The following is a 13,087-nucleotide window of genomic DNA, read 5'->3' as shown; positions in this document are numbered from 1 at the left end:
CAGTCCCTGCCCACTGACGAGCTTACAGTCTAATCGGGGGAGATGGATAGACAAAAACAATAGCAATAAATAGAATCAAGGGGATGTACATCTCATTAAAACAATAGCAATAAATAGAATCAAGGGGATGTACATCTCATTAACAAAGTATATAGGGTAATAAAAATTATACAAATGAGGGGACGAGCATGGTGCTGAGGGGAGGGGAAGGGAGAGGGGGAGGAGCAGAGGGAAAGTGGGGGGAAAGGAGGCTTAGCTGAGGGGAGGTGAAGGGGGGGTAGAGAGTCATCAGAGGGAGCAGAGGGAAAAGGGGAAGCTTAGTCTGGGAAGGCCTGTTGGAGGGGGTGAGCTCTCAGTAGGGCTTTGAAGAGGGGAAGAGAATCAGTTTGGCGGAGGTGAGGAGGGAGGGCGTTCCGGGACAGCGGGAGGACGTGGCCCAGGGGTCGACGGCGGGATAGGCGAGAACGGGGGACGGTGACGAGGTGGGCGGCAGAGGAGCAGAGAGTGCAGGGTGAGCAGTGGAAAGAGAGAAGAGAGGAGGGATAGGAGGGGGCAAGGTGATGGAGAGCCTTGTAGCCTAGAGTGAGAAGTTTTTGTTTCGTGCGGAGGTCGATAGGCAACCACCGGAGGTTTTTAAGAAGGGGAGAGACACGCCCAAAGCGTTTCTGCAGGAAGATGAGCCGGGCAGCGGAGTGAAGAATAGACCGGAGCGGGGAGAGACAGGAGGAAGGGAGATCAGAGAGAAGGCTGACACAGTAGTCTAGCCGGGATATAACGAGAGCCCGTAGCAGTAAGGTAGCCATTCGGGTGGAGGAGAAAGGGCGGATCTACAATTTGGCGATATCGTAAAGGTGAGACCGGCAGGACTCGGTAACGGATAGGATGTGTGGGGTGAACGAGAGAGACGAGTCAAGGATGACGCCAAGGTCGCGGGCTTGAGAGACGGGAAGGACGGTCGTACCATCCACGGTGATAGGGAAGTCAGGGAGAGGACCGGGCTTGGGAGGGAAGATAAGAAGCTCAGTTTTGGCCATGTTGAGTTTTAGGTGGGGGGCAGACATCCAGGTAGAGACGTCCCGGAGGCGGGAGGAGATCCGAGCCTGAAGGGAGGGGGAGAGGACAGGGGCGGAGATGTAGATCTGCGTGTCATCTGCATAGAGATGATAGTCGAAGCCGTGAGAGCGGATGAGTTCACCGAGGGAGTGAGTGTAGGTGGAGAACAGAAGAGGGCCAAGAACTGACCCTTGAGGAACCCCAACAGTTAGAGGATGGGAGGGGGGAGGAGGAGCCCGCGAAGGAGACCGAGAATGAACGGCCAGAGAGATAAGAGGAGAACCGGGAGAGGACGGCATCCGTGAAGCCAAGGTGAGTTAAGGTGTGGAGCAGAAGGGGATGGTCGACAGTGTCAAAGACGGTCAACAGTTACTATGTGCCAGGCACTGTTCTAAGTGCTGGAGTGGATACAAGCTAATCGGGTTGGACACAGTTCGTGTCCCACATGGGGCTCACAGTCTTAATCCCCACTCTGCAGATCGGGTAACTGAGGCCCAGAGAAGTGAAATGACCTGCCCAGGGTCACACAGCAGCAGACAATGGCGGAGCCAGGACTACAACCCAGCTCCTTATGACTCCCAGGCCTGTGTTCTTACCACTAGACCACACTGCTTCCTAGCCCAAGCCCAAGTCCTGAACCTGGCTCCGGGGTGAAGGCAGGGCTGCCACTGTCACCAGGGTAAATGGGGTGGGAGCTGGGGGGCGGCAGGGGGTGGTTCCCAGAAAGGGGGCGACTGGGTCAGAAGGTGGAAGAGGCGGGAGAAGTGGGGTCCGACCCATCCCTACAGCCCCTGCGCCATCTGAACAGCAGCCCTGGGCTCCCACCGGCCTGTGGGGAGAGCCGCTCGGTGGGATTGGGGGAGAGGGCAGATGATCAGGTAACCCTTTCTGGGGGTTTCTGACCCCTGTTTGACAGGTAGAGCCCAGGGGAGGGCCGGGGAGAGTAGCCTCTCATCCAGCTCCCAACATCGTCGCCTTATGCCGAGGCCTGTATGTAATGTGATGTCATAAGTGCACGGTCCAGAAATTGCCTTTACTTTCACCCCGGGAGAAAGAGATTAGTTCTGAGGCACGTTTTGAGTCCAAACAGTCAGAGATGATTTCAACCCTTCTTCCATTCCCTCCCCAGTGCCGTGCCGTCCCACACGATTCCCATTTATTAGCAGAAGTATCTCGGAGGGCTCGCTCAGTAATGAACCCCACAACCCCCTCCCTGGAGGGGCTGAGAGGCCAAAGGGTGCGTGGTGGGCGGGAGAGACTAAATCCCTCTGGAAACAGACACCTCCTGCCTCGAAGCTGGGAAGGTGTGACCGTCCGGCTCTCCCGCTCCATCTCCTCCATCTGTCCTTTCTTGGATCCGTCTGGCCCTGCGGCCCATCCCCATTCCTAGGACACAGCTCCATCTGCTGGATCTCTCCCATTTCATCCTGCCTTGCTACCTTGGGCCCGTCCCATGGAATTCTGTCGATCCTTCCGGATGCCCGGTCTCCTACCGCAGGGAACAGGCCCAGCACCCTGAGAAGCTCAACGCCCCAGGTGAAGAGGTCACTGGCCCGTCAGTTCTCTGCCAAGTGAGTCTGTGCCCTCGGAACATTACTCCCCTTTCATTCCTTCCATTGTGTTTATCGAACGCCTGCTACGTGCAAAGCACCGTATTAAGCGCTTGGGAGAGTACGAGAGGCAACGTGGTATAGCGGATAGAGGCCGGGCCCGGGAGTCAGGAGGTCGTTCATTCGGTAGTATTTATTGAGCGCTTACCACGTGCAGTGCACTGTACTAAGGGCTTGGAATGGACAAATCGGTATCAGATAGAGACAGTCCCTGCCCTTTGACGGGCGCACAGTCTAATCGGGGGAGACGGACAGACGGTAACAATAACGGTAAATAGAACCAAGGGAATGAACATCTCATTAAAACAATAGCAAATAAATAGAATCCAGGTGATGTACATCTCATTAACAAAATAATAGAATCAAGGTGATGTACATCTCATTGACAGAATAAATAGGGTAATGAAAATATATACAGCTGAGCGGACGAGTACGGTGCTGAGGGGAGGGGAAGGGAGAGGGGGAGGAGCAGAGGGAAACGGGGGGGAAAAGAGGGCTTAGCTGAGGGGAGGTGAAAGGGGGGGTAGAGGGGGACCAGAGGGAGCAGAGGGAAAAGGGGGAGCTCAGTCTGGGAAGGCCTCTTGGAGGAGGTGAGCTCTGAGTAGGCTTTTGAAGAGGGGAAGAGAATCAGTTTGGCGGAGGTGAGGAGGGAGGGCGTTCCAGGACCGCAGGAGGACGTGGCCCGGGGGTCGACGGCGGGATAGGCGAGAACGGGGGATGGTGAGGAGCTGGGCGGCTAGTACTGCCTTCACCGCTTGTCCGTTGTGTGACCTTGGGCAAGTCACTTCACTTCCCTCATCTGTAAAATGGAGATCGAGACTGTGAGCTCCACGTGGGACAGGGACTGTGTCCAACCCGATTTGCTTGTATCCACCCCAGCGCTTAGTACAGTGCCTGGCATATAGTAAGTTAATTATCCCAGCTCTGCCACTTGTCTGCTCTGTGACCTTGGGCATGCCACATAAATTCTCTGTGCTCAGTTACCTCATCTGTAAAATGGGGATTAAGACTGTGGGACATGGACTGTGTCCAACCTGATTAGCTTGTTACCGCCCCAGGGTTTAAAACAGTGCTTGACACATAGCAAGCACCTAACGGTACCTTTATCATCATCATCATCATGGCCCCTTTCTGGGTTTGTTGTAAAGGAACCATTTTCCAGGATTTTGCCCCGCAGAGTCATTGTGCTGGAGAAAATCCTCAAAAATAATGTCTGTGGTAGATCAGAGGCCCCTAGGTTACCAGCTGAGGGGGCGATGTCACTGTACTGTCCGGGAAGCCTTCTCGGTGCTGAGCACTGCACTGGACACCAGCTGGGTTTGGAGCACTGGACGGGGCATCTATTAAGCGCACGACTCTCCCCTGAGCACGTAGAGTACTGTACTGGGCCCATCCTAAGAATAGAACATTGCTCCAGAGTGTGTATTGAGCACTGAACTGGGCACCCACTGTGTTCTGAGTGCTCTACTGGGCATTAATTCTGTGAATAGCACTGGATGCTGGATGCCTTCTGCATGAGAATGGCTGTACTGGGCACCTACTGCGTGGAGCACTGTAATAGCTACTTAATGTTCCCAGAGAGCCATTCCAGGCATCTAAATAAGCATCTACTGGAAGGCTGCAGTGTATGAAGCACTGAACCTGGTGCTTATTGGATGCAGAATGGTCTATTGAGCCCCTCCCTCCCTTCTTCCCTCTCTCCTCCCTCCCTCCCTCTGTCCTTTACCCATCCACCATGGCCACATCCCCCTCATGCCCATCTTTTCTGGCACAGATAAAATCTGCTAATGAACCCGGCGACCTCCCATTGTCCAAAATTCTGCCGGAAAAGGCCGAAATCGAGCAGACCCCCCCCACTGCCTGCTGAAAGTGGCCCTGGTCTCCCTCGGAGAATTACGGAATTCAGGGGAAGGCGGAGGAGAGGCTCTTCTTGGAAGCTGGGACCTGGAGCCGCCGCTAATTAGATTGATTTATGCAGAGCAAACCAAGGCCCCGAACACATCGCCGATTATGCAAACGAGCGGCGAGGTACTGCAGAGTCAGAGTCGCTTGGAATATAAATGATGATCGAAACCCATCGGCTGCCCTGTAAAGAGCTAACCTGGGTGGCCTGCGCTCAAAACCAGAGGGAAAAATGAGAAAACTCCCGGGAGAGCTGTGGGGCCACGAGACTCAGTGATCGGGATAGGTCGACGAGGGGCCGGAGTTCCGAAATACGGCAGTCCGGAGCTGGATCTCGGATACCCTGGGAGGTTCCCATGAGTTGGGACGGGGAAGAGGCTCCAGGGTGGAAGTAATTCCCGATCATGACCTCAGATTTCACTTCTGTGGAAAGTTGGGAATCGGACAGGGGTCTGATCCAGCCTCCGTCGGCACCCCTCCCCTCCTCCCGAAGACATCTTCCCCCTAGACTCTAAGCTTGGAGTACTCTTCCAAACACTTAATACGGTGCTCTGAACACAGTAAGTGCTCAGTAAATAATGGTACTTGTTAAGCACTTACTATGTGCCAAGCACTGTTCTAAGTGCTGGGGTGGATTCAAGTTAGATTGGACACAGTCCCTGTCCCACTTGGGGCTCACACTCCTGATCCCCATTTTACAGATGAAGTAACCGAGGCCCAGAGAAGTGAAGTGACTTCCCCAAAGAGAGAGGTGGCTGAGCCGATTGATCGATTAATCTTCCCGGGAGCTTTAAAAGATTTTCTCAATCCCTCCTGTGGAGTCGGGACCACTGAGGTTCTTTCGTGAACCAACCCTTCTAATCAGTCAATCAGTAATATTTATTAAGCTCTTGCTCTGTGCAGAACATTGCACTAAGAGTTTGGGAATGTACAATATAATAGCATAACAGAGTTGGTAGACATAATCCCTGCCCACGGCGAACACGGCTTCGGTCTCATCACACACCAGGAGGAAATCTTCAGTTGATGGCAAGAATATTTCCATGTGGCCAGGGCTCCTGTTCCCCTGTTGCCTATCCTGAGTTCTCCCTATCAACTTTTCTGTTTCACCATGCCCTGTCTAGACCTCTGCCTGCCTGGATATACCTGCCTTTCCTGATAATAATAATAATTGTGGTATTTGTTAAGCTCTGACTATGTGCCAGGTAGTGAACTAAGCCCTGGTGTGGATATAAGCAAATCAGGTTATATTCACACCACATAGGGCTCACAGTCTCAATCCCCATTTTACAGTTGAGGTAATTGAGACCCAGAGAAGTAAAGTGACTCGCCCAAGGTCACACAACAGACAACTGGCGGAGAACCCATGACCTTCTGACTCCCAGGCTCATATGCTATCCGCTTCACCATGCTGCTTCTCCGCCGGGGCTGGTCTCTCCTGCTGCACCACCCTGGATCCCGGCCTTGCCCTCTGCAAGGTCCCCGCGGTCTCTTTCACGCCTGATTTCACCGAGACCCGGACACAGGTGGCCCGGGGAGACAGCTGGCGGATGAGTTCGACGACCCACGGGGCCTGGGGAAGCTGAAGAAGGCTGCTGGTGAGACCCGGCCAGGAGGCATCGGGAGAGCCAGGTTTGAACTCTCCCCTTTCTTTCCCACACTACACTTCTGCGGCCCTGGACGGGGCTGGAGGGACCCAGAGGGTCCCTCTGTCAGCTCTGACCCTCGTCGGTGTTGCCCATGGCCTCGCGTTCTCTAATGCCAACCTACTCACCGTTCCTCGATCTCGTCTCTCTCAGGTTCTGCCCTGGAGTGCCCTCCCTCCTCATATCCGACAGACAGTCGCCTGACCCCACCTTCAAAGCCTATCTGAAGACACGTCTCCTCCTAGAGACCTTCCCCAACTGGGCCCTCATTTCCTCTTCTCCCACTCCCTTCTGTGTCACCCTTGAACTTGCATTCTTACCTTTATTCACCCTCCTTGAGCGCCACAGCACTTACGTACATATCTGTAATTTATTTATTTGTATTATTGCCTGTCTCCCCTTCTAGACTGTAAGCTCATCTTGGGCAGGGAACATACCTACTAACTCTGTTATAGTTAAGCACTCTCCCAAGTGCTTAATCCAGTGCTCCACACACAATATGCACTAAATAAATGCGATTGACGCTGATTGAGAGGACCGGCCACGCTCCAGTCTTGCCTTCTCCCCTCTCTCAGCATTCACTTTGGTCAGGAGCCATGCTGAGTTGTTCAGCCATTCACCCCTCTTCTCACCTTTGACCCCAAATCTGATTGCATCTGCCCAACTCTCCACAAAAATTTGATTTGGGGTTGTGGCCACAGGATCGGGGGATGGGGACACACACCTTCCTTCCCAACGTAGGATCCCCGTAGAGTCCTACCAGCCAACCCTCCCATCTGAACATCCAGGAGCCTCCCACTTTCCTGGCCCGGGGGCTGGCCCACTCGGGAGCCCTGAAGAGCCGAAAATGGGAATTGCTTTTTCATGACCTTCTCCTAGACTTACCTCTGGACATGGCTGACTCCCCTGTTCTCAGACAGCACTCCAGCTGTTATTCCCCGAAAGCATAGGGAGGTCGTGGGTGTCACTGCCCCCTCCTCAAGAACCTCCAGTGGTTGCCCATCCACCTCATCAAACAGAAACTCCTCATCATTGGCTTTAAAGCACTTAATCACCTTGCCCCCCTCCTACCTCATCTCTCTACTCTCCTACTACAACTCAGCCCTCACACTTCACTCTTGTGATGCTAACCTCACTGTTCCTCGATCTCTATCCCACCACCGACCTCTCGCCCGTGTCCTGCCTCTGGCCTGGAACATCTTCCCTCCTCATATCTGACAGACAATGACTCTTCCCCGCTTAAAAACTTGGCTGAAAACACATCTCCTCCAAGAGGCATTCCCCAACTCCCTTCTCCCACTCCCTTCTGCGTCACCCTGACTTGCTCCCTTTATTCATCCCCCCTCCCAGCACCTCAGCACTTAGGTACGTATCTGTAATTTATTTATTGACACTGATATCTGTCTCAGCTTCTAGTCTTCAAGCTCGCTGTGGGCAGGGAATGTGTCTGTTTATTTTTGTACCTTACTCTCCCAAGCACTTAGTACAGTGTTCTGCACACAGTAAGCGCTCAATAAATACAACTGACTGACTGGCTTCCCCGGGATACGGCTGACTCCCCTGCCCTCTCTGACAGAGCTCCAGCTAGGGCTATTTTTCCCAGATTCCATAAGGAGATCGTAGGGGTCGACCACGCTTGCCCTCCCCGTTCCTATAGATGCCTCTCCCTCTCTCCCATTAGCAACTGGGCCTTGGAAGATAGCAGACGGCTGCACGTGCGGCAATCCGAAATACCGTGGCTTGACTTAGATCACAGGCCTAGAGCAGAAGATCACGACACCAAGAGGGAAAAATAAAAACAACCCCAAGCACCCTGGATCAACAATGTAGTAGTACAGCACGGAGCAATCTGTCAACTCTCTGTGTGAGAGGGACTGTCAATCCCCTGTCAGTCTGATCAGCCACACCCACATACTCTGATTAAACAATCACTCCATCAACGGTATTCACTGGGCACTTTCTGAACGTACAGTATTGTATTGAATATTTGGGAGATTACATTACAAAGGAATTGGTAGACATGATCCCTTCCCTCAAGGAACTTGTAATCTAGTAGGGGAAGCAGACATGAAAATAAATTACAGGTGGGATAAGTGGCAGAGTCTAATTATTATTATAATTGTATTTGTTAAGGGCTTACTATGTGCCAGGCACTGTACTAAGCACTGGGATGAATACAAGCAAACCGGGATGGACATGTGGGGCTCACGGTCTCAATCCCCATTTTACAGATGAGGGAACGAAGGCCAGAGAAGTGAAGTGACTTGTCCAGGGTCACACAGCAGACACGTGGAGAAGCCAAGCTGGTTGTGGGCAGGGAATGCGACAGCTATAGTGTATAGCAGACAAGTAGCAGAGCCAGAATTAGAACCCGGGACCTCCTGACTCCCAGGCCCGTGTTCTACCCACTACGCCACGCTATGTAGAAGTGCTGTGGGGTTGGTGATGGGGGGAGCATCAAAGTTCTTAGGGGGTACAGACCCGAGAGCGTAGGTGAAGCAGAAAGGAGGGCTGACAGGATGGGGAAATAAAATGTAAGCCAGGGAAGGATTCTTGGAGGAAACTCATTTCCTCTTGTCCCACTTCCTTCTGCGTCGTCCTTGTACTTGGATTTATACCTTTTATTCACCCCTCCTTCAGCCCCACAGCACTTATGGACTTATCTGTAATTTATATCAAAATCTGTCTCCCTCTCCAGGCTGTATACTCACTGTGGGCAGGGAACGTGTCTACCGACTCTGTTATGTCGCACTCTCCCAAGTTCTTAGTACAGTGCTCTGCACACAGAGAGTGCGCTGAAAATACAACCGATTGATTGATTGATATGATTTTCGTAGTTCTGATGCCGAAACAGTCTGGTCCCCATATATGACACATATACACATATATACACGCACGCACACACATATACAGACACAGATAGACAAATCCGCACACCCATACCGACCATTACCTGCCTGTTCCTGTCTGAGAATCATTCATTCCGGGACATTTGTTCATTCATTCATTCATTCAATAGTATTTATTGAGCGCTTACTCTGTGCAGAGCACTGTACTAAGCGCTTGGAACGTACAATTCGGCAACAGTTAGAGACAATCCCTGCCCAATGACGGGCTCACAGTCTAAACGGGGGAGACAGCAAAACCAAACAAAATAAAAACAAGACAACATCATCAAAATATTTGCCCGTTAGAGCTAGTCCTCTCTCCAAAGGGGCGATTCCCAGAGAAGGGGGGAGTCAGAGAGATGGTTCTGAGGAAGAAGTCATCACGGCTCCTGGCAGCGGTGCGTGGTGAAACTTAAAAGTTAGAGTAAACACAGTGCCACACCGCATCCCGACTCATCCCGCCTCGCCGAGGGTTTCAAACCAGCCCAGTTGAGGTTCAGCTGGGGGTGTCTCCTGTTCCCCAGGAATGGCCAATAGCAGGAGATGATAATTTTAATAATAATGTTGGTGTTTGTTAAGCGCTTACTATGTGCAGAGCGCTGTTCTAAGAGCTGGGGTAGGTACAGGGTAATCAGGTTGTGCCACGTGAGGCTCACAATCTTCATCCCCATTTTACAGATGAGGTAGCTGAGGCACAGAGAAGTTAAGTGACTTGCCCACAGTCACACAACTGACAAGTGGCAGATCTGGGATTCGAACCCATGACCTCTGACACCCACAGCAGATAGAAGGGGTGTGTTGGCCGAGGGAAGCCCAGCTGTGGCTCTCAGAATGATGCTTGTTTGGGCCTATTTTGGTTCCCACGGCCCCTCCTCTAACCTCACTCCCAGCAGCTCTGCAGTAGGTTCGAGGCCACCCGAACCGATCGATCCGTGCCCTTTGAGCACGTGATATTCACCCCACCCTCAACCCCCACAGCGTATCTGTGATTGATTGATTTCTGTTGTCTGCCTCCCCCTCTAGACCGTAAGTTCCCTGCGTGCAGGGAATGTGTCTGCCAACTCTTGTACTGTAATATTAATAATTACTATAATTGTGGTATTTGTTAAGCACTTATTATGTGCCAGTCACTGTACTAAGTGCTGGGGTAAATGCAAGGTAATTGGTTGGACACAGTCCCCGTCCCGCATTGGGCTCACAGTCTCCATCCCCCTTTTGCAGATGAGGTAACTTGGGTGCAGGGAAGTGAAGCGACTTGCCCAAGGTCACACAGCGGACAAGTGGCAGAACCGGGATTAGAACTCAGGACCTTCTGACTCCCAGGGCCGTGCTCTATCCACTGTACTATCCCGAGCTCCCAGTACAGTGCTCCGCCTACTGTAAGCGCTCAGTAGATACCACTGATTGATCGACTGAGTGTTTACTGGGTGGGAAACACTGCACTAAGCACTTGGGAGAATACGATGCAATAGAGCAGCGTTATAGGTTGGTTTGAGGATCGGGGTGTGATGGAGACACGGATACGCAGAATCATTATCTCCGGCCACTTTATCATCAGCTGCCTACGGCGACCCGGGAGGAGGAGAGGGAGGAAGAGGAGACTCATTTCCTCTTCCCCCACTCCCTTCTGCATGGGCCTTGCACTTGGATTTGCACCCTCTATTCTCCCCTCCCTCAGCCCCACGGCATTTATGCACATATCCGTAATTTGTTTATTTCTATTAATGTCTATTACCCATTCACCCCCGCTCCCAGCCCCACAGCACTTACGTACGCATGTCATTTATTCGTTTATATTAATGTCTGTCTACCCCTCTAGTCTGTAAGTTCACTGTGGGCAGAGAACGTATCTCTTTACCGCCGTATTGTACTCTTACGCACACAGTAAGCGCTCAATAAATATGATTGAATGAATGAATGAATTCTAGACCGTAGGCGGGTTGTGAACGGGGGGGCGTGACTACCAACCCTGTTATATCGTGGCCTACTGAACCTAATAATAATAATAATAATGTTGGTATTTGTTAAGCGCTTGCTATGTGCAGAGCACCGTTCTAAGTGCTGGGGGAGATACAGGTAATCAGGTTGTCCCACGTGAGGCTCACAGTAAATCCCCATTTGACAGATGAGGTGACTGAGGCAGAGGGAAGTTAAGTGACTTGCCCACAGTCACACAGCTGACAAATGGCAGAGGCGGGATTCGAACCCATGACCTCCGACTCCCAAGCCCAGCCTCTTTCCACTGAGCCACGCTGCTTCTCCAACCTAGTGGATAGAGCACGGGTCTGGGAGTCAGAAGAACCTGGGTTCTAATCCTGCCTCTGTCCGCTGTGTGACCTTGGGCCAATCACTTAATTTCTCTGGGCCTCAGCTACCTCATCTGCAAAATGGGGACTTGAGACTGCGTTCCCCACATGGGACAGGGACTGTGTCCAACCCGATCTGCTTGTATCCACCTCGGGGCTTAGTACGGGGCCTGGCACATAGGAAGCGCTTCACAGATCTTCTTCTTCAAATGCCATCGAGTCGTTTCCGACCCGCAGCGACTCCGCGGACACACCCTCTTCACAACGTCCCGTCCGCTGACTTAAGAAAATGCCACAATTATTATTATTAATTATTACGTTGTACTCGCCCGAGCGGCTAGATGGGCAGCGGCTGAACCCTCGCCAGTCTGGCACCTCTGCGGTCGGTCCGGTTGGAGGTCCGGCTTCCCTCGGCGAACACCTGCCTTCCGTCGACTTGTTTTTGGCTCTCCGCTCGTCCGGTTGGTCCTCCTCTTCGCCGGGGTGGACGGCGGCCGAGGAGATGGGCATCCTTTGGCTCGTTCCAGGAACGGTGCCTCTGCCCGCGTTGGGGGCCCAGCGTCGGTCTGACGGGTCCACTTGCTCCGTGTTACACCATACGTGTTTGCGCGTTGCTCGTGCAGAGGACGTCCTTGGGAGCTCCGCTCCTTCCTGCGGCTTGGCCACATTCCCACGATGGACGCAGGGGGTAAAGCTGACAGGTTCCCTAATTGTCCTTCCTCAAATGAAAACGTTTTCCGGGCTCGGCTCTCCCTGATGTATCATGGATAATTGTTCGGGTCGGCGCGAGTTGCCCAAGGAGCTCGTGGGCCAGATGGACGTTAAAATAAACCTCAGATAATAATAATAATGTTGCTATTCATGTTGCTTACTATATAATGTTGCTTACTATGTGCAGAGCACTGTTCTAAGCGCTGGGAGAGATACGGGGTAAGCAGGTTGTCCCACGTGAGGCTCACGGTTAATCTCCATTTTACAGATGGGGTAACTGAGGCACAGAGAAGTGAAGTGACTTGCCCACAGTCACACAGCTGCCAGGTGACAGAGCCGGGATTGGAACCCATGACCTCTGACTCCCAAGCCCAGGCTCTTTCCACTGAGCCACGCTGCTTCTCTAATGGCTAGGTATATGAGGGCTATGGGAGTGAAAATCAAAGTGCTCAAGGGGTACAGACCAACTGTGTAGGCGACGCCGAAGGAAGGACTTAGGAAAGTGAGAATTTAGGGAGCGCTTAGGACATTCCTTCATTCAATTGTACTTATTGAACACTTACTGTGTGCAAAACACTGCACTAAGCGCTTAGTTGAGTAAAATAGGACAGCAAACACACACATTTCCTGCCCACCACAAACTCACAGTCCAGAGGGGGAGGCAGAATTTAATATGCAAAAATAAATAAATAAATAACATATACCTATGTGCTGTGGGGATGGGAGAGGCAGTGCTTCACACGTGGTTGGTGCTTAACAAATACGATAATAATAGTCAATAGTATTTACTGAGCACTTACTGTGTGCAGAGCACCGAGTTTAGTACAGTATAACAGAGTTGGTAGACACGTTCCCTGCCGATAACGATCTTACGGGCTCGAGGGGGAGACAGACTTGAATATAAATAAATCAAATTACAGGTACGTACCTAAGTGCTATGGGGACTAATAATAATAAAAAAGAAAATGTCT

Source organism: Ornithorhynchus anatinus, chromosome 2 (genome assembly GCF_004115215.2).
Source record: "Ornithorhynchus anatinus isolate Pmale09 chromosome 2, mOrnAna1.pri.v4, whole genome shotgun sequence".
Lineage (NCBI taxonomy): Eukaryota > Metazoa > Chordata > Mammalia > Monotremata > Ornithorhynchidae > Ornithorhynchus > Ornithorhynchus anatinus.
This window is presented reverse-complemented; position numbering follows the sequence as displayed.